Source organism: Diachasma alloeum, unplaced genomic scaffold (genome assembly GCF_001412515.2).
Source record: "Diachasma alloeum isolate Michigan unplaced genomic scaffold, Dall2.0 Dall_scaffold_00359, whole genome shotgun sequence".
In the NCBI taxonomy this organism is placed as follows: domain Eukaryota; kingdom Metazoa; phylum Arthropoda; class Insecta; order Hymenoptera; family Braconidae; genus Diachasma; species Diachasma alloeum.
Genome location: NW_021680498.1, coordinates 561,875 through 581,049, shown reverse-complemented (window position 1 = coordinate 581,049; position 19,175 = coordinate 561,875).

Here is a 19,175-nt window from a genome sequence, read left to right as displayed (position 1 = left end):
AATTAACAGAGTGATGATGAAAAATAGATGAAAAACACCGATAAAATAATTACGCTAAGCCACGTTACTCCTGATGAACCTTAGAGGCCTTAAAACTCCGGTTAATCTAACATCCAATTAAATCCCAGAAATTCAATCCCTATCACGATGATAGTCACGGATGAATCGGCAACTGTGCAAACGACCCCCAGATCTACCGTCGAGTGCATCAACGTAAGCATGAATTAGTCACCTCAGACATGTGAACGGTGTTTTGCATTAGTATTGAGGATGAAAATTTTTCATTACCCACACATTACAACTTCGGTGAAAAAAAAGGTGTACAGGTTTACCTTCAACGGTAGCGACCCCATTCGCCTGCATTCCTCTCATCCTTGCAAACGCCTCCAGTCCCTCATTCTCTCCATCCGTCTCCTTTCGTTCCGCTGTTGTTTCCCTAAAATTTTCTTTCATTCCTTCAAAACCTCTCGACGTTGAAATTGGGAAAGATATTTTGAAAGCGGAGTGACTTGTATTATTTCGTTTGATGAATCGTCGAACATTTCTCTTCGCATTTTGAACTTTATTTCTGTTCTGATTTTTGTATGTAGTGAGAGATTTTTAGTTATATTTTGTGGTGACAAATTCGTGGTGCAATTGCATTGAGTTTTGGGTTTAAATGAAGTCATTGTAAAGTGTCAGGAAACTCTGGGTCAAATGGGGTCAAATGATGGCTTTTATGTTCGACTACAAAAGTAGAAAAGCATTTCACTGGAGAAAAAATGGTTAAAGTACTTGGATATCCTTAAACGAGTGATTTTACAACAAAATCTCACGTGTCATTCCGCCTTAAAATCCTTTCCTCCTGAAGTGATGTCATAATTGCCCGTTTTTATGTTCTCTCATCAACAAAAGATAAAAAATAAACTTAAATTCGAAATATTAAACTGAATAGAATAAGTTATATAGAAGAATTGAATTCTATTGACTTTTTCTACTGAAGATTTCAATATAATCGGCCAAAAACTAATAGAACAGTTCAATAGAAATTCAGTAGAATTTTCTAACGAATTCGATAGGTTTTTCTATTAAATTTTTCCGTTCGTGTTGGGATACAGGATAGTAATTTTTCCACAGCATGCACTTGTACATGAAAATTATAGCACATTCGCATCAATTCATATTCGATACCAATGAAAAATGAATTTGAAGTGCCTGAGTGTGGTAAAAGCATGTGAAAATTAGAGTTATTTTTTCCAGTGACACAATATCAAAACTGCATCAAACAGAAGACATAAAAATTCATCACCACTAGTTTTGTTAACGGTCAGTCATCCATCGATTATGCAATTCTCACTGTTGAGTGGTAAAGAGACAGGGAGGTGCATGAGCCTCATGGTATAATTTCATTCCACGAAGTACCGTTGATCCTGGCTGCGTGCTTCAGTGGCTATCGGCGTGGGGCGCACGCCGCACTCCTATCGCCAAGAGAAATCTTTTTAACACAGAATGTACTGAGGAAACGCTCAAAGGCGACTACACCTGGGATAGGCCCAGGAATGCGCAATGATTCAGCCTGAAATAGAGATTTTTCACTTCTCAATTCCCGCTAAATTCATCTGAGAGCCCTATTTTCTGTCTATAAAATCGGTGAATGGCGTTGAGAAAACATTTTAGAATAGATTTGAAATACACACAGATAAATGGCTCATTTCAATTGAATGAACTTTATTTGAATGGAATAAATTTATTTCTTCAAATAGTTCTTGATTAATTAAACACTTTATTACAGCTTTAAGATTTATGACTGAAATTTCCACCCTTTTCTTTTTGATGTCCTTCGCGGGAATTTTTATCAAGTGACAGTTTCAACTAGATTTCAAAGAATTTTGTCATTTAAAATTTACAATTTATTGAAAAAATCAATGGTAACCGTAAATTTTAGTTTGATTATTTTATAAAAATCAGAAAAAGTTTCAGTAAATTTCAGACAATTTTCCCCATTTCAAGTCTTAATTCTTTTTCTTTATTGTTATTATTATCACTCATATGGAATTCGGAGAATTTTTAAAATTCTATTTTTATTTCTATCTCTAGAACTACGCGGAGCAAAAAGTTGCGGAAAAAGTACCACTGAAATCACGTAAAAATTACGTTGTTTGACGTTATTGTGCTCCTGATTCCTAGAAATCATTATTCTCCGCGCAAATTTGTATGGCAGTGTCAAGTAAAAATTACGTTTCGACGCATAAAAATTACGTTTCGATCCATAAAATTGCCAAAACGAGAGGGAAAATTTATTTTTCGCTCCGGTTTTTTGTGATTTTACGTAAAAATTCCCGGAAGAACATTTCACATAATTTTTCCGGAAGGTTATCTGTTTATTCTCCGTGTATAGAATTCAGAATTCTATTGTTCGGTGCTGAATATTTCAATTCTGATTGAAAATTCAAGTGAATGACAAAATTCTCCTTTTCCTGCTGCTCAAAAATATGAAATTTCACAATTATTTCCCCTAAATCGATTTTACTGTCGTTCTCCTGAAAATCATCACCAAAATCTCCACGAAATTCCTTTTTTTTCTAATACTGCAGTTAGAAATTGAATTATTCATTTGGCTTTAATGGAAGATTCATTTGGAATGAATACATCATTCATTTCATATACTAACATGTTCATCAAAGCAAATGTACGAATGTATTCATTTCCATCAAGAGCAATTATTGAAATTAACAAAACGAGAATAAAAAAAATCAAATAATATTGCATCTCATTGAAATACCGCATTTGCTCGAGTGCGCAGAATATCGTTAGGTTGCGAGGAAAATCGAGTGAATAGGCGAGTGAATAAGACGAGAAATTGTCCAAACGAAGCGAAAAGTTGTCGACTATATTCCGCACGTTTTACCATCAAGTCTGTACCGTTACGCTTGGCAGCTTCCTGCCGGCGATACACCCGTCACCCCCGATGGTCAGCCTTCTTGCATACTTATAATACTAAACCTTTTGCCTCCCCTCCTTCGCCTCTACACTACACATTCCAAAAGGAATTTGACCGGCACTAGAATTCATGACACGAATCCAGCGCCATTAAAGTCAACGAGTGACGATCGACTCGATGATCACACCTACTCAAGCAGCAACGCAGGGGAATCACTCCGGAAGGCACACTATTCGAATTTGAATAATCGATATTACGCTTTTATTATTTTATTTCAGACGGATGTTATTTAACGAAGATGTTTAAATTAATGTCTGGAATCGAAAATGAGAGAATGGAAGAGTAAGGCGGTTTTCATGAGCACAATCGTCTTGCGCCGAATTTTCATGAAGCCCGCCTAACAAACAAAAGATAATTGAATACCATTCTGTGAAACATTAACAGTTTCAATGAATTTTTCCGTAAAATTTGAAATTTTCAATGTTGAAATTCCTTAAAATTTCAGTGAAACGGCAAAGTGATGAAAATTTCTAGAAAATCTGCCGGACATTTCGTCAAAAATTTTCATCAATGTGTTTAAATAAACCGATTCGTTCAATTCGAATGAACTATTTCTCCGACAAGTCAGAAACCACTTCGTCGTCCGCGTTAAAAAAATACTACTTTCAATTTTTTTCAAGTTCATTCCCTCAATTTATCAAATTAAATTTTTTAACTTCATCATCAAGCAAACAAAAATTCGAATTTACTGTTACCAGTTGGCGTTCATCAAACAATGCAAAAGAAGCCCAAGTGATATTATAGTGCATGAGTGCAAAATGCTGTAGAAAAGCGGTAAACCAAGATAATCATAAAAATATGATACAGCTAATTCTGAAAATATCTCTAAAACCACTAGTTCCACAGGGAAACATAATAACATAATCTCCCAGTCCATAAAATCCTCCACAAAAAGGTCTCCCGAAGAATTCCTCCAACCCCCTCCTCTTCCCAGATACTCGTCGAACAATCATGAAGCTGAAACTAGCAGAATGTTCGTCAGCGGCAAATTCAATTTAGGGGATTTTTAAGGACGTTTAACCTATCAAGTGGTTAACTCAGTTGAAAATAGAAATAAAATTGACTAAATTAATCATTCATGTTACAAATTATTTTTCTCATCAAATTAAAAGTGTTATGGCATACTTTTCCGATCTCGAAAGTAATAATTAAAGAAAATGTTCATAGATAATGGAGGACTTGTGACTGTAGTGGTAATAGTCGAATTTTGATCGGGCAACATCGCACGCTTCGGCTAGTAGTGGGGTTGTAACAGTGAGATGAATGTTTGTGTGTGTTATACGTGTCCATATGCTTCCAGCACTGAATAATCGTCACCGACTTTACCGACCTCGATCAGCCGTTGTGCGGTGTTGTCGCGTTGCTCGACTCGTAATGGCGTTCAAATTTTTTTTAGAGCAATTCGAAAATCAATCGAAGATATCACGCCTATATGGCCCGGTCCCCTACTTGTTCTCGCCGGCGATAGATTCTCCATAGTCTAAAGTAAATGGCTTGTGGTTTTTTTTCAATATCTTGAGTGTCTAACCCATGCAACATCTCGATCAAAGTTCACACGGTCACGTTTCTTCCCTAAGCGCAATGTTACAAGAAGTGATTTTCAGAAATTAATTTCTCACTAGGATCCTCCGATGGAAGAATTAAGATTATTACTAACGTGTGCCTCAAATATGAACCTGGCATATGAGACAATATCAAAATCATGGGGAATAGTGTGGGTTTTGGCTAAACATCCTTAAGTGTAGCAAATAATTATGTACGAATGTTTTTCAAGAGCGAAAGGGTTTGCACATTACTTGAAAACATTTGTGCACCCCTACATTCGCCTAAGATAAATCTTCTGCTGTCGAATCTTTCGCTAGTTTCTGCTTCATCGAACAATCTGCTCATCCGTTTGCTCCAGACTCGTTATCGAAAGTATTATTCGACCCTCCAGTGCTTTGATTTCTTATCACTTGACGTGTCCATCACGTCAAACAGGTTTACCCAAGTGACGAGATTTCAACAACACGTGTGAAGAGTCATTCCAGTAGTGGGGAGTCGGTATTTGCCAAGTGTCCACCTGCTGGGGCCCGGGACCCATCGAGAAGTGGGTATCATCTACAAAACCGAAAGCAACGGTTTCTGTCGTTGTCGGGTCGATGACTCCCCAAATGTTTGACTCTAATCAATTCATACATGGGCACCGTGAAGGTCAAGCTCCAGACGCCCACAGTCATTATTAGTCACCAACCGTAACATGACCTCGTCCATCTAACACTCATCGCTATTTAAAAATTATCTAGTGTAAGAAAGCCCCCGAGTGTAACGTTTTTTGGAATCTCCATTCGGCCTACTTGACACTACATGCATACATAAATAGCATATGTGGATGGCAGTGTCTATGCGCACGTTCCACGGTAAATTTGATCGTGGATCCACTGGTTTTGAACTCTGGATTCAGAGTTAAAAACCGCTTTAAAAAATTACATCATATTCTACTAGAAAAACAATTTTTTTGCATCGAAATCGTCGCAAAAAATTAACTCTTGTCGCCGAAATTAATGCATCTTCCTATGGAAACATCACAGCATCCATTCAAGCCCCATTCATTTACACTGTTAGAAAATTACTCTTGAAACTTCAACTAAAAAATGTTGAAATTTTTAACAACGAATAATTTACGTGGAATTGAATATTCAATGACATTTGATTTCTCATGTTCATACAACAATGAAAGTTACTGAAAATCATGAAAATTCAGGCAAATTATCTTGTAAATTTTTAATCGGTTGCTTAATTTTCACGATAGGTTTGAAAATTCAATGATCACTCATAATGAAAAACTTGATTTCATTGAATTTTCAAGATGAATCGGGAATTCCACGAGCAATTGAGTCTGAAATTGAATTCAAGTTCAGAATATTGAAAATTCAAATGCACATTTCAAAAAATTTCCAACAGTGGAGTCTCCAACCTCGAGCTGAGGGGCTCTGAAGTCCACAGACTGATTAAGAAAAAAGAGCCTCTCTATTTTTAATTCAACTCAATTCTGTAGACTCATTCACTCTGAATCTCCAGTATTACATTTCATAAACGCAACTTGCGTGATGCAGAGAACCAACGAGTCGACGGGTTGAACGCCTCAAAGTGCAGCAGACCCGATAACCACTAACGGAATGCAACTTGCTGCATCTCCTGTATTTTCATATAGTGAAAATACCAGGATGAATAAAAATGATTTTAAAAAATTGCCTCGAAGATGGAGGAAATGAGTCACACCCATTTACTTCGCCGTTGACTGGAGGAGAATTGATCTGGCTAATGACTATTGACAAACGATTGCATTATCACGCTGTGGTGAGAGAGCATGAAAAAGTATAATCCCCGTGGAAATTGTATTCGACTCGATGGCAGTAAATGAAGAAAGGTCATTGCGCTCACCAGTTGTTTGTGCATTTTTAGAGTACTAGAACGAACGCGCGCTGATCTGTCACCTCATTTAGTTGTGAGGAGCTCCCTTTTCTTCATTTAAATTTCAAATGTATTCGATGTATTCGGGCTTTCTTACACTAGATAATTTTTAAATAGCGATGAGTGTTAGATGGACGAGGTCATGTTACGGTTGGTGTGCCTGTACCGCCCACCTAAGGTGAAATGCCAGTTTTATATTTTATATTTCAACTTGAGTATAGAAAACGTATTTGTGAGACTTCTTTAACTATTGAACTCGTTATTCTCGAAGTGTAGACGCCTAATTCTCCTCAGAATCCACAAAATTGATTGAAAATAAAAGAGAGAGCCTATTGAGCGGTACTACCCGCCGTCGGGTAATACCGCTCGGCACGATTCCAATGCCGCTCATAGGGTTTTGCGTGTATCGCTCGCGCCGCAACTTAACCTGCACTCGAGTGCTGTCGAGCAACTACGTGGCCGATCCTATGAGCGGTATTACCGGCTGCGCTCGGCGTCAACAAAATTGTTGATAATTATTGACATGAGTGGAGTTTTGAGTTCGAATTGGTCTCAAATTACGCACGAAAGTACCACGAATCGAATAACCGTAGTTTAATATGAGAATTCAGCGTTTGAAACTATCAGAAACCTTAATTAAAAGTCCACAAATTTTGCACTGTAAAGACCTCAAAACTTCGTTACGTGTTTTTTCATATTTAAAATGGTAAATAAAGTGAAATTTTTCCGACAATCACATCCTACCATCAAATTCTTCATGATCAGGAACAGGAAGAAATTTTCAAGTTGATGGTTGTGGAGAAAATCGGGTGAGCGGTATTACCCGTTGAGCGGTACAGGCACACCCTCCCCTAGGGGGGCCCAACCTGTTCTCGACTGCTTATTTGTTATTTTACAGAACTATATGACGCTTTCTCCACTCTGTAAGGGTAGCATACCCAAAGTTTTATTTGAATAAATTATCTGTCTGTTGTTGAGATGAAAAATATTTAATAACAAGTAATTTCAAAAGTGGATTCAGTCCTTTCTCCGCTGTGATTTTGAGCGACTAACTTCAGGCAACTCATTGACCAGTCAGAATTCAGGATGGACGATCAGGCAGTTCCGACATATTTCGATGTAGCATAACTTCACGAAACTTTCATCTTTCATAGATGGGAAAAGCGAAGAATCTTCGGAATGACGAGAGGCGATGCTTTCTATCCGGCATCGATGTCTCTTATACTCTCGGCACTCCCCATGTACATAATCAGTTTTTTAATGTTGGAATTGATGTGATCGATGATCCTGTAGATGTTTCGTGAGCAAGTCTTTTTACTGAATAAAGTACAAAGAAATTTCAACACTAAAACGTTTTTTCATCACTTTTTTGTCTGTGATTATTGAATGGCCGGATCGGCCAACTGCTATCCCTCGTTTCATATAAAACGAGCATTTCCCGGGAGCAAGGGCCAATTTGGATTTTCAAATATATCCTGAAAATTAAGCAACACATTCAATTAAATTTTCAGCAGGTTGGAAATTCAGGAGAAAAGTTGCCTGAATTTTCACAATCTTCAGTAATTTTCATTGTCGTATGAACCTGAGAAATCAAATTTCATTGAATATTCAAGAAAATTGACTGATTTATTAATAACAAAAGATCAATGGAAATTCCATGTAAATTATTCGTTGTCAGCAATTTAAAGATTTCTTACTTGAAATTTAAAGACTAATTTTCTACCAGTGTAGAAGGAATTAAACTGTAATTATGATTGAAATTTTATTCACTGAGCACAGGAATTAGACCATGAGCAAATCATTAATTATAATATTAAAATATAGGAGCCGATAAATTGGTAAACAAGATTCTCACTGTTCGTATTGTTCTTTGCAATGAGAATGATCAAAAACAATTACACTGTTAGAAATTTTTTGAAATTTAAGTAACAGATGCAGTTGAATTCTCAATATTCTGAACTTGAATTCAATTTCAAACTAAGTTGCTCATGGAATTCCTGATGCATCTTAAAAATTCAATAAAATTTAGTTTTCATGGTGAATGATCATTGAATTTTGAAGAAGAATTTGGATTTTCAAACCTATCGTGAAATTTCAGCAATACATTCAATTAAATCAAATGAATCAAATTTCATTGAATATTCGAGGAAATTTTTTTTTGCTATCGTTATATTCAAGGAAATTGACTGATTTATTAATAACAATTAATAACAATTCATTAATAACTAGGAGGCTCCGCCCCCTGCTCGCTTCGCTCGCCAACCCCGGGGGGGCTTCGCCCCCCCGCTCGCTTCGCTCGCTTCGCTTATATATAAATATATATAAAATCACCCTGTGACCTGTCATGATTGGGTTGGCTTGAGTCACATCAGGTCACGTCAGGTCGGTTGGGGTCACGTCGGGTCGACTCGGACCACATCTGTGTCGCCCCAGGGCCGCTTGTCGCCACAGGGTCGGGTCAAGCGTCGCCTGAATTTTTGGGCTTATTTTTTTATTATATAGAGAGATAATATATGAAAATTTAAAAGCTGATAAATTGGTAAAAACGATTCTCACCGTTCGCATTGTTTTTTGCAATGAGAACGTTCAAAAACAATTAATTGAAGAACGAAATATGGAATCACCCAAGTCCCCAAAAAACTTGAAACCCAGTGCCCCATGATTTAACATCGTGTGGAAGGTGCGTTGAGAGCCAGTAAATCCCGTGTTGTTTCTTGATCTTTAAACGCATACCAACCCTCAGGTTACCGCCCGTTTTTCTTGCAAGACGGCGCCGGCGATGCCGAAGCTTGCCGATTATCCCCGATCCTCCAGCAGGTACCCAGCTCTCACCTCTCTCCTCTTTTCCCTCTTTTATCCGCCCATCGTCTTCGCGAGCCCAGGTAAAACCACCGATGCGAGCCCCGCCATTGCTGGGGCCCCCTTCAGTTTCGTGTCGTCGGGCCGGAGGTAAAGAGCTCCGTGACCCTGAATTACGTTTTACATCGTATCCAGACGGTGGTACAGTTGATTCCGTAGTAATTAATATTCATCGAGTGAAGAAACAAAAAAATCTTTTGTTTTCGATTTTTTATGGTGAAGAGTGAAACGACTCTAGTGTGTTGACTGACTCTTCCAGTGTTCATGTGCCCCGTAAGGAGTAATTCTTAACTAGGAGGTGAACGCACCAGCAAATGTGAGTAATATTTACCCAAATTCGTTAGCAGACGAGGAGAAGAAATTTCACAGAAAAATTCAGCGAATTCGGGAGAAAATTCTGTTGATTTCTACTGAACTTTCTATTATTTTTTGGCCGATTCTATTGCAAAATTCCGCACGTTTTTGCTCAATTGAAGTGGAAAATATTCTATAGAAAAAGTTAATAGAATTCGATTTCTTGATACAACTTATTCTATTGAGATATTTTCTATAGAATTTCCTTGGCTGATTGTCCAAGTTGTTTTAAATTCTGTTTTTCTTTTCTCTTCATCAAGAAAATTCCACAAAAAAACTTCGAAGTCTATCGATTTTTTCTACACGAAATTTTGGAGTAAACATTCCGATAGAGTCGGCCGAAAACTAATAGAAAATTCAATAGAAATCCAATAGTTATCTAGCGCATTTGCTAGTTTTTTCTATGAAATTTTTTCATACGCGATATTATTCCCTAAATTCACTCGCTTTCGCACCATAATTTTCTCGTTTCTCCAAACGATCTTTTGTCTGAAAGAAGATTCAGTCGTTAATAGTCGGCCTCACCCTGTCGCAGTCACGATGAACGCACGAAGGAAGAAATAGTAGAAAAAATTAGTTTTATCAAGAGAATTTTCTTTGAACCGACTATCATTTGGTTGTTAATTTTCAAAGAAACATGATTTCATAGTGAATACCAGTTATCTCTTCTTGAGATACATTTGATTGGGAGAAATCAAACTTCTCTAGAATTGAAGTTCCTTTTATTTGACGCAATAATGAGAGTATTTGATTTCTTTCTAGCCAAAAGTTTGCCAACTCCAGAAATTCGTTGGTTTACTCAAAAATCAAAATTATTCTCATGACTAAATACGTTGTTATCTCAATCATCACGATCATACGTTGTACCAAGTAATTTATAATTGAAGTGAGCATTTCGTATGTCGAATCAGGATGAATATTGTTACGCGGAAAAAGCTTTGAGATTGTAGTAAGACGTCGTTGAGTTGAAAGAAGTTTATATTTCTTGACTAAAAAAATCGCATTAGTTTACAATAACAGAATCACAGATTACGGCAATTCAACACAAACTTGGATATCACAAATTTCGTTCAATGTGATGTACGGAAAGCTCAATTTAAACATCGGCTTCATTCGAGAAAACAACATTCAATTCATTCCTCAATGTAATCATCTCCTGGGCCCGAATATTCGATCAATTCATGAAAGTAGAAAATTTCTCGACTGGAGATTATATTAGGTTAAAAAAAATAGAACTTTTCCATTTTTGTGGTGAATACATGTGACTTGACACCAAGGACTGTTTTATTTGATTCAAGTAAATGTATCTCAAGAAGAAATAATTGCTGTTCACCGTAAGATCTTATTTATTTGAAATTGCCTCAAGTATCGAATACTTGTTCCAAGAAAGAAACATCTCAATAAAAATTATTTTTCTATCAGCGTACTACTGCATGAAAATTTATATTTATAGGAGGACTGAATTTTCTCCACCACCAACTGCTCAATTTTATCTTACTACATATACCGAATGAATCCAAGGCCTCCGGTTGAATAAGTAGATATCGAATGAGCGAAAGGTCCGCATGAAGGTTGAATTTTTTCACCGTAAAAGCGGTAAAGTGAGTGAGCAAGAGGAGAAATATCATGAAATGTGGTGAATGCTGTGTACAAGAATTAAAATCAGTGGGGACTCTTTTGTGTAAACCTGTTAGATGGGGTATTTTATGGGGACCATTGTCGTGGGAGAACAAAACGGATGCACGACCACGAGGTAGAAGCCAAAACACCGTCCACCCTCGAGAATAAAGGGGAATAATAAAGTTAGGAATAAGGATGAAAGTAAAATCGAGTAAATACGAACAAAGCAAAGATTAAAGTAGTGAAATCGCCTGGATGAATTTTACTTTTTATGGAAAAAATTATTTTTATAGATCAGTCGTAGAAATGTGAAAGTTTGGTTTTTTATGGTGGCGAACTGCGGATTATCGTCTGGCTTATTGTTGAGCTGTTGTCTGAGGCGGGAGTTCGCCACACCCTAGGGCATAATCCACTCGTTGCATACCAGTGCGTACTGGCATCAATTTTAGAGGGTTTTTTTTTGCATCTCCATTATGGAGCGGTGATGGAGAATTTTATCAATGTATTGATGGCGAAAAAAAATAAGACATCATTCAGATATTTTTCTTTCATTTTATTGCATCATACGTTAATCAATTCATTTTTTTCGTTATCTAAATAATGATTCCTCCCTAATTAATAGTCTTTGCTTGAACCAAGAGAACATTTTTATACTTCAAAAAATACTCATGCGACTTATAAAAATATTCAGTAAAAATTACGAAATAGTTCACGTAATCCGCAATGGAGAATCGTTTTCCGGCAATTTTTATACGAATGGAAGAGAAGAAATCTGAAACGTTCAGTGAATTTTCAGGTTCATCACCGAACAAAGTACGAATTGTCACGTAATTTTTCCCGAAGAAGTAAAATCTTACAGAAACTTCCCGACTTATTGTGCCTCCAAAATAAAAAATTCTTGAACGTTCAACAATTTTTATGAAGCTGGTGAGTTATTTTCACACAGTTTATTAAATTTCACTTCGCTCGCGGATTACGTTTCGAAACGTAATTTTTACTCCGTGTAATCAATTAAATCATTTCGCTGGGTGTAAAAATTCATATGGCTGGACTGACATATCACATCTGCATAATTACGAAATTCCCAGTCAGTCATTTGTCCTTGCGAAACCCACGTTTTCGATAGTGAATTTTCTGACATAAAAAAAAATAGTCTGACATTTACTACCGGAATTATCAGCTCCGAAGGTAAATGATCAACAACAGCAATTCTTTTAAATTCCGCGTGTATCTAAATAACAACTTTTTCAGTCCGCAAATAAATAATTACCGAAAGTTCTAAAATTCCTGTCAGTCCGCAACAAGACGATTCCTCCTCTCATTATCATACGAGAAATCTTCCTCAATCAGAGAAAAAAAATGTAAGCTGTATGTTAATCAGTTGGTCACCAGCATCCACGTGGTTGGAGTATTTCATCGTCTGTCTCGGTCGACGAACTCTCCAGTGAGCGGAGTAAAAGCGAAGCACGCACGATCGACCACACTACAGAAACAGAACAGAACGCGNCCCCCCCCCCCCCCCGTTAATGCAAGAGTCTGGAGCGGAGTGTTGAGAGCAGAAAACTCAGAAAAATTGACCTACATTATTTTGCAATTATTTTTGTTGAAAATTTCCGGTGAATTTCTTGGAAAGTTTATTCATGTGACTGATTCACTGGATTTTATGAGGAGTTTCGTCATTTAAGATTGGCGATTCGGTGAATTATTTTCTGAACATTAACGAAAACTATAAAAATTCAGCTCAATTCGCTACTAAATACTATTGACTGAAGTATTTGGTAATTACTTCTGTTCGAATAAATAAATAAATACATGAATGAATAAAAAACTTTTTCTAATTAAAAAAAACACTTCTGTTTAATTGAACATTTGAGAAAGTTGGGAGATTTACGTCTGTCTTCCCTGGAAACTATTTAAATTAACTTGATATGATCTCCTGAAAACTATTGCTAAACCGTCAATGAAATTCCATTTGAGTCAAATAAAATTTTCTATTTAATATTTCTTCATGTCAACAATATTTTCGTCAATTATTTTTTGCTAATAAATGGCTTGTTGAGCTCCGTCGGTCGCCATTAATTGAAATTTAATTCATCCATTAGTTTTTGTAATTTTCGATTTTTTTCGAAAATCGGTTGTTCCACGATAACTAAAAAAATGTTCTAAGTTGATTGAATGATGGTTTAAAAAATTTGTTTGGATGTCCTTTCAACCGAGTTTGAAGATGAAGGCGATAGCACTAATCGTTATTTTGATTTATTTGAAAATTTGCAAAAATTTTGTATTATTTGAAAATCAGAATTCCGGGGATATCTTTGAATATCATGCTTCAAATGAATTCAATCATAGCTTGAAATGTTTGTTTTAATGCCATCAAGTCGAAGTTAAAAGATGATTACGATAGCTATATTGGTTGATTTGATTTTTACGATGATTGTTGAAAATTTCGAATTTTCCCTGAATTTCCCTGATGTTTCAAATTCATTCAAGTATGTATAAATAAAATTTCTCTATTAACATTTTATCGAAGGGCTGAGGAGAGAGATAGAACCGTAAAAAAGACAATCGGTTTCATAGAAGAAAGGAATAATAAGAATAATGATGATGGTAACTTTCAACAAATTTGAATATCTGACAAAATTAGTTGAAAATAAATCTTATTCAATTTAATAAAATAAAATAAACAATGAATTATACATGATAGAAGGAAGTGATGTGCAAAATAACGATTTTGTTGGCCCAAACAAGAGCTGTTCATTTTTCTCTCAGTGCATACCTCAACGATAAAGTTCAATTCCATTCCAAAAAAATCCTCTTCATACCAAAGATCTCACTTGATATTCACACGGCGTGAGAAAACTCCTCGGCTATGAGAGACAGGCAAATGTCTTCCTACGTCAAAGAATATAAATATCACAGTGTCGTGGCATGTGAATTAAATTCCTTATAAATGCGTATACAGTGGTGCATAATTATAACAAGAAACTTTCTACATATTACTACGGAATGATTTCAATTAAATGGAAATTTTGATAAACAAGTGGTGTTTGAAATGAAAAAACATTACCCTACGATTACTCACCTTTCACTAATGATTTTTTACTCATTTTCACCGGTTAAAAGTGAATAATAATTAATTTCAAGTTCGATCTGTTCAAGACCATCGCGGCAAGTGGTATCATATCCGTCTCTGAGTCTCCGGGGATTTCACTCCGGTGGCTTTCTCCGTGGCAGCAAAACGCCCGGTTTTGTTGAAATGCGGAGTAACCAAGTCCAGTCTTGTCTAGGAAGACTGTTACCAAATGGGGGAAAAATTGGTAAAAACAAGTGTCAGGTTCATTCCAGGGAATATCAACATTTGCACGTGTGTGAATCATGAGAAATTAATTATTTTTTATGGAATTCCAACGGTTTCCTAGGGTTTTGAAAAATTTTAATTGCATGCGATGCACTGTTAACTGCAATATATCAGATACACGCACTGAAAATTTTCATAAAATAATTATTCCACTGAAATTTCAATGAATTTTATAATTGTAATTTCTCAATTTGATGAAAATATCGATGGAAAATTGAAATTTCAGGAATCTACTGGAAAATTCATGTAAATATATCTTCAAATCTTCCATTAATCCACAATTTGACGTAATTTGTTACTGAATGTTCATTCTGGGGAATATTAACATTTGAGCGTGTATCACTCATGAGAAATTGACTATTTTTTATGGAATTCCAACGGTTTCCTACGGTTTTAAAGATTTGAATTGCATGCAATGCATTGTTAACTGCAAAATCTGTTGCACTCCCTGAAGATTTTCATCAAATGATAGTTTCACTGAAATTTCAATGAATTTTATAATTTAAAATTCCCAATTTGATGAAAAAAGTCAATGAAAATGAAAATTTTAGGTGAATTATTACCTAACAATAACTATAAATTGGAAATTCTCATAAATTTTTTCTTAAGTTTCCAATTTAATGAGGATTCAGCGGAATTTGGTACTGAATATTTAAGTTTTGATTGTAAATTCAAGTAATTTGGGGAATTCCGCTGCTCAAAAATCTGAAGATCTACGACCATTAGCCATCATCAGGAAAAATCGAAATTCCATAATTTTTTCTGCCCCTAAATCGAATTCAATGTCATTCATCCTGAAAATTACTCGAAACGTCTACGAAATTCCCATCCTTCCTGTGATTCACGCATACAATCAATGACAATTTTCGTTCCTCCTCGGGGGAACGAAGACCCGTTAAGCAGTCAATTAACGCTCCAGTTTTCATCATGAATGATTCAAAATAATTTAAACTATTTTCACGTAATTGTCTGAGAACTGCCTACGCATTTGTTTTTAAATCCCTTCGGGTTTGTGGAATGGGAGAGAACCTGCTGCGGTCATCGATCTCGAAAACTCGTCGGGTGACATTATATCTTCCCGAGTGTGAATGATCGAGAGTCGTTGCGGTTTTCGATTAATGTCGATTCTAGAAGGGGCACGATTTTTTCGGAGAATTTGAAAAAAAAATTTCATTTTCCAATTTTTTCGAAAATTGTTTGTCCCACGATAACTAAAAAAATGCTCTGAATTGATTGAATGATGGCTCAAAAAACTTGCTTGGATGTTCTTTTGACCGAGTTCGAAGATGACGGCAATAGCAATAATCGTTATTTTGATTTATTTGATAATTTGCGAAAATTTTTTTTTTGAAAATCATAATTCCGGGGATATCTTTGAATATCCTGCTTCAAATGAATTCAATCATAGCTTGAAATGTTTGTTTTAATGCCATCAAGTCGAAGTTAAAAGATGATTACGATAGCCATATTGGTTGATTTGATTTTTACAATGATTGTTGAAAATTTCAAATTTTTCATGAATTTTCTTCAAATGTGATGTTTTAAATTTATTCAAACATGTGCAAATAAAATTTTTCTATCAATATTTTATCGAAGGGCTAAGGGGAGAGATAGAACCGTAAAAAAGACAATCGGTTGTATAGAAGAAATGGATAATAAGAATAATGATGATGATAACATTCAACGAAGTTGAAAATCTGACAAAATTAGTTGAAAAGAAATCTTATTCAATTTAATAAAAGGAAATAAACAAGGAATTATACATGACAGAAGGAAACGACGTGCAAAATAACAATTCGTAAGCATATCGCTGATTTATTATAAAAAATAACTATACTGTATACAACACAAGAGCAATTTCCCATTTTTTTACAAGTTCGCACGCACAAAAAAATTTAATAGAAAAACCTATCGAATTCGTTAGAAAATTCTATTGAATTTCTATTAAACTTTCTGTTAGTTTTTGGCTGATTCTATTGACATTTTCAATAGAAAACATTCAATAGAAAAAGTTAACAGAATTCGATTTTTCTGTATAACTTATTCTTCTCACATATTTCCTATAGAATTTGCTCGACTCGAATCTTCTAATTTTTTTTCATTCTATGTTTCTTTCCTCCCCATCAGGAAAATCAAACGAAAAAACTTGAAAAATTTGAGCCGAGGAAATTCTACAGAAAATATCTCAATAGAACAGTTCAATAGAAATTCAGTAGAATTTTCTAACGAATTCGATAGGTTTTTCTATTAAATTTTTTCATCCGTGCGCATTCGATATCGCAACCTTAGAATATTCTCCTTTCGGACCGCACTTGAGACGATATCGACTGCAGCAGGAAGTGCCCCACCCCAAATAGGGCCTCTCGGAAGTCTGGCCATAATTAGACAACGGTTGAAGCGGTACTTCACCGCCCGTGATATTCCTCACAAACGATCGATTCACCGTTTCATCGTATTCGTCGTGACATCGACCTCTGCACTCGGTAGTTTTATGATGAATGCTCATATGTGATAAGTTTAATGTGTATGACGGACGAGGTATGTGACTTGAGCGGTCTCTCACGCTCATACAGTCGAGGGGAGAAAACTCGATACCATCGGGGCCCTCAGTCTTGGAGAAGGGACAATTTCCGTCGCCTCATTATCGCTTCCTTGTTGCGATAGGTAAACACACAGTTTCAATTGAGGAGGTTCAAGTGATTTTGACAGGTGATTTCGACAACTCATGGTCATAATCCGTTAGTTCAGTAGTGAACTGGGCCAAGGAGGCGTTAGTGCAGTGACAGTGAGAGAAAAACCAGCGGACAATTACTTTCATCACAGCATAGTCAATACATTTTCGCTAATAAATCATTAATTGGCTTCCGCATAGAATTATTTCATTTTTGAAGACTGAAAAAAAATTAGGGAGTTTACTTTTGGATGAAGATTGATGAAATAATTTGACAATTGCAATTTTATAAACAATAATTTGAAAATTGAAGTGAATCAATCATTAAATTATTATGTATTCATTCGTTTATTTGTTCAATTATCAATGATGGCGTTAATGTAATGTTTGAGAATTCGAAAAAATTGTTAATTAGATTATCTATTTTCTCATTTTTTTTCGACGAATGGATTTTAGACGAATAAAACCATTCGACCAATTGTTGTTCGACAAATTGTCATTCGACCAGTGGTTTTTCGACGAATCGTACCGATCCCAATTTAATTGACAAATTCCAAAAATAATTTGTCAACGGAATAATTGACAAATTCCGTTGCATTCCGGTGCACATATGATAGTATTCTAAATGGACGAACGTAAAAACGATTGTATTGGAGTAATTTTGTCCGGATGGAGTCGACCTACAGCCGCAGGACACTCGTCGAGTTGCCACACAGTTCCACAGTGACTTTGAGATTTACAACCAGTGGACTTTACACACGAATGGAAAGAGAGAAAATATTTGAAGGATTTTTAACCCAGATAGAAGTGCACACCCGGGACGTTACTGGGATGTAAACTCGCGCATACGCATTCCATCGACACAGAATTACTTGCCCCCTTCCTGGCATGTTTGTAGATATATATCCCGTGCGGTTAACGGTTCACCTCCGCCTTTTCGTTTTCGTCGTTTTACGACTTGAAAGTGGGTACGGGGGGCATACGGTAATTAGAATCCCGCAAGCCGTCGCATTTCCAAAAATGAATAAAATTGTTTGTTTATTCTTCGGGGTGATTAAATTAATCGAGCGGTGTCTACAGGGAGGGCCGAAATTAATCTGACGTATCGTGAGGTGAACGCTTTAATGAAATTCGTCAACGAAGCAAAGATCCACCGTAAATCACGCTGTTTGTGAAAATTCATATCTCCTTTCTCACTTCAGCTGGAGAATTGGAAATGGTGGCAATCGATTGGGCATTCCAAATTGTTCTTCTATTATTGTTTTTCATCATCACCCAAAATTGTAGAACGAGTGTAGAGCGTGGTGTATTTTCGGTCGAGGGATTCCCTCGTGACTTCATGGATTTCATTAACTGCAAATGATTTCATTGTGACTTCAAGAAATGACTCCGTGAATGGGAATCACGAGATTTCTATGATTTCACTGATGTCAGCCGTTTCTTTAACTTCATGGGTGACTCCAAATTAATTTCACCCGCAAGTGACACCATGATTCCAGGAGTTACACTGTTAAAAAATGTTCACTCAAGTTTCCAGGCTTTAGTCTTGAAATATGAAACAAGTGACGGTTTCATTGAAATTTCAAGACACTTTACCATTGAAAATTCGTGGTTTTCGTGGGAAATTCATGAAAATTTTGAATTTCAGTCAAATTATTCCATGAAAATTAATGGAAATTACGAATATTCAAGCAAAATGTCCTTGAATTTTCAATTTTTGAAATTTCAGAGCCATTTCTTATTGAATTATCATGTTTACATTGAAAATTTATGGAGATTTCGGAATCTTCATGGTTCTTCCACTGAAAAATCAGGAATTCCATAGACTTTTTTCCGTTAAATTGAATTCAATGTCATTTTCTGGAAAATTCAGTTAATTT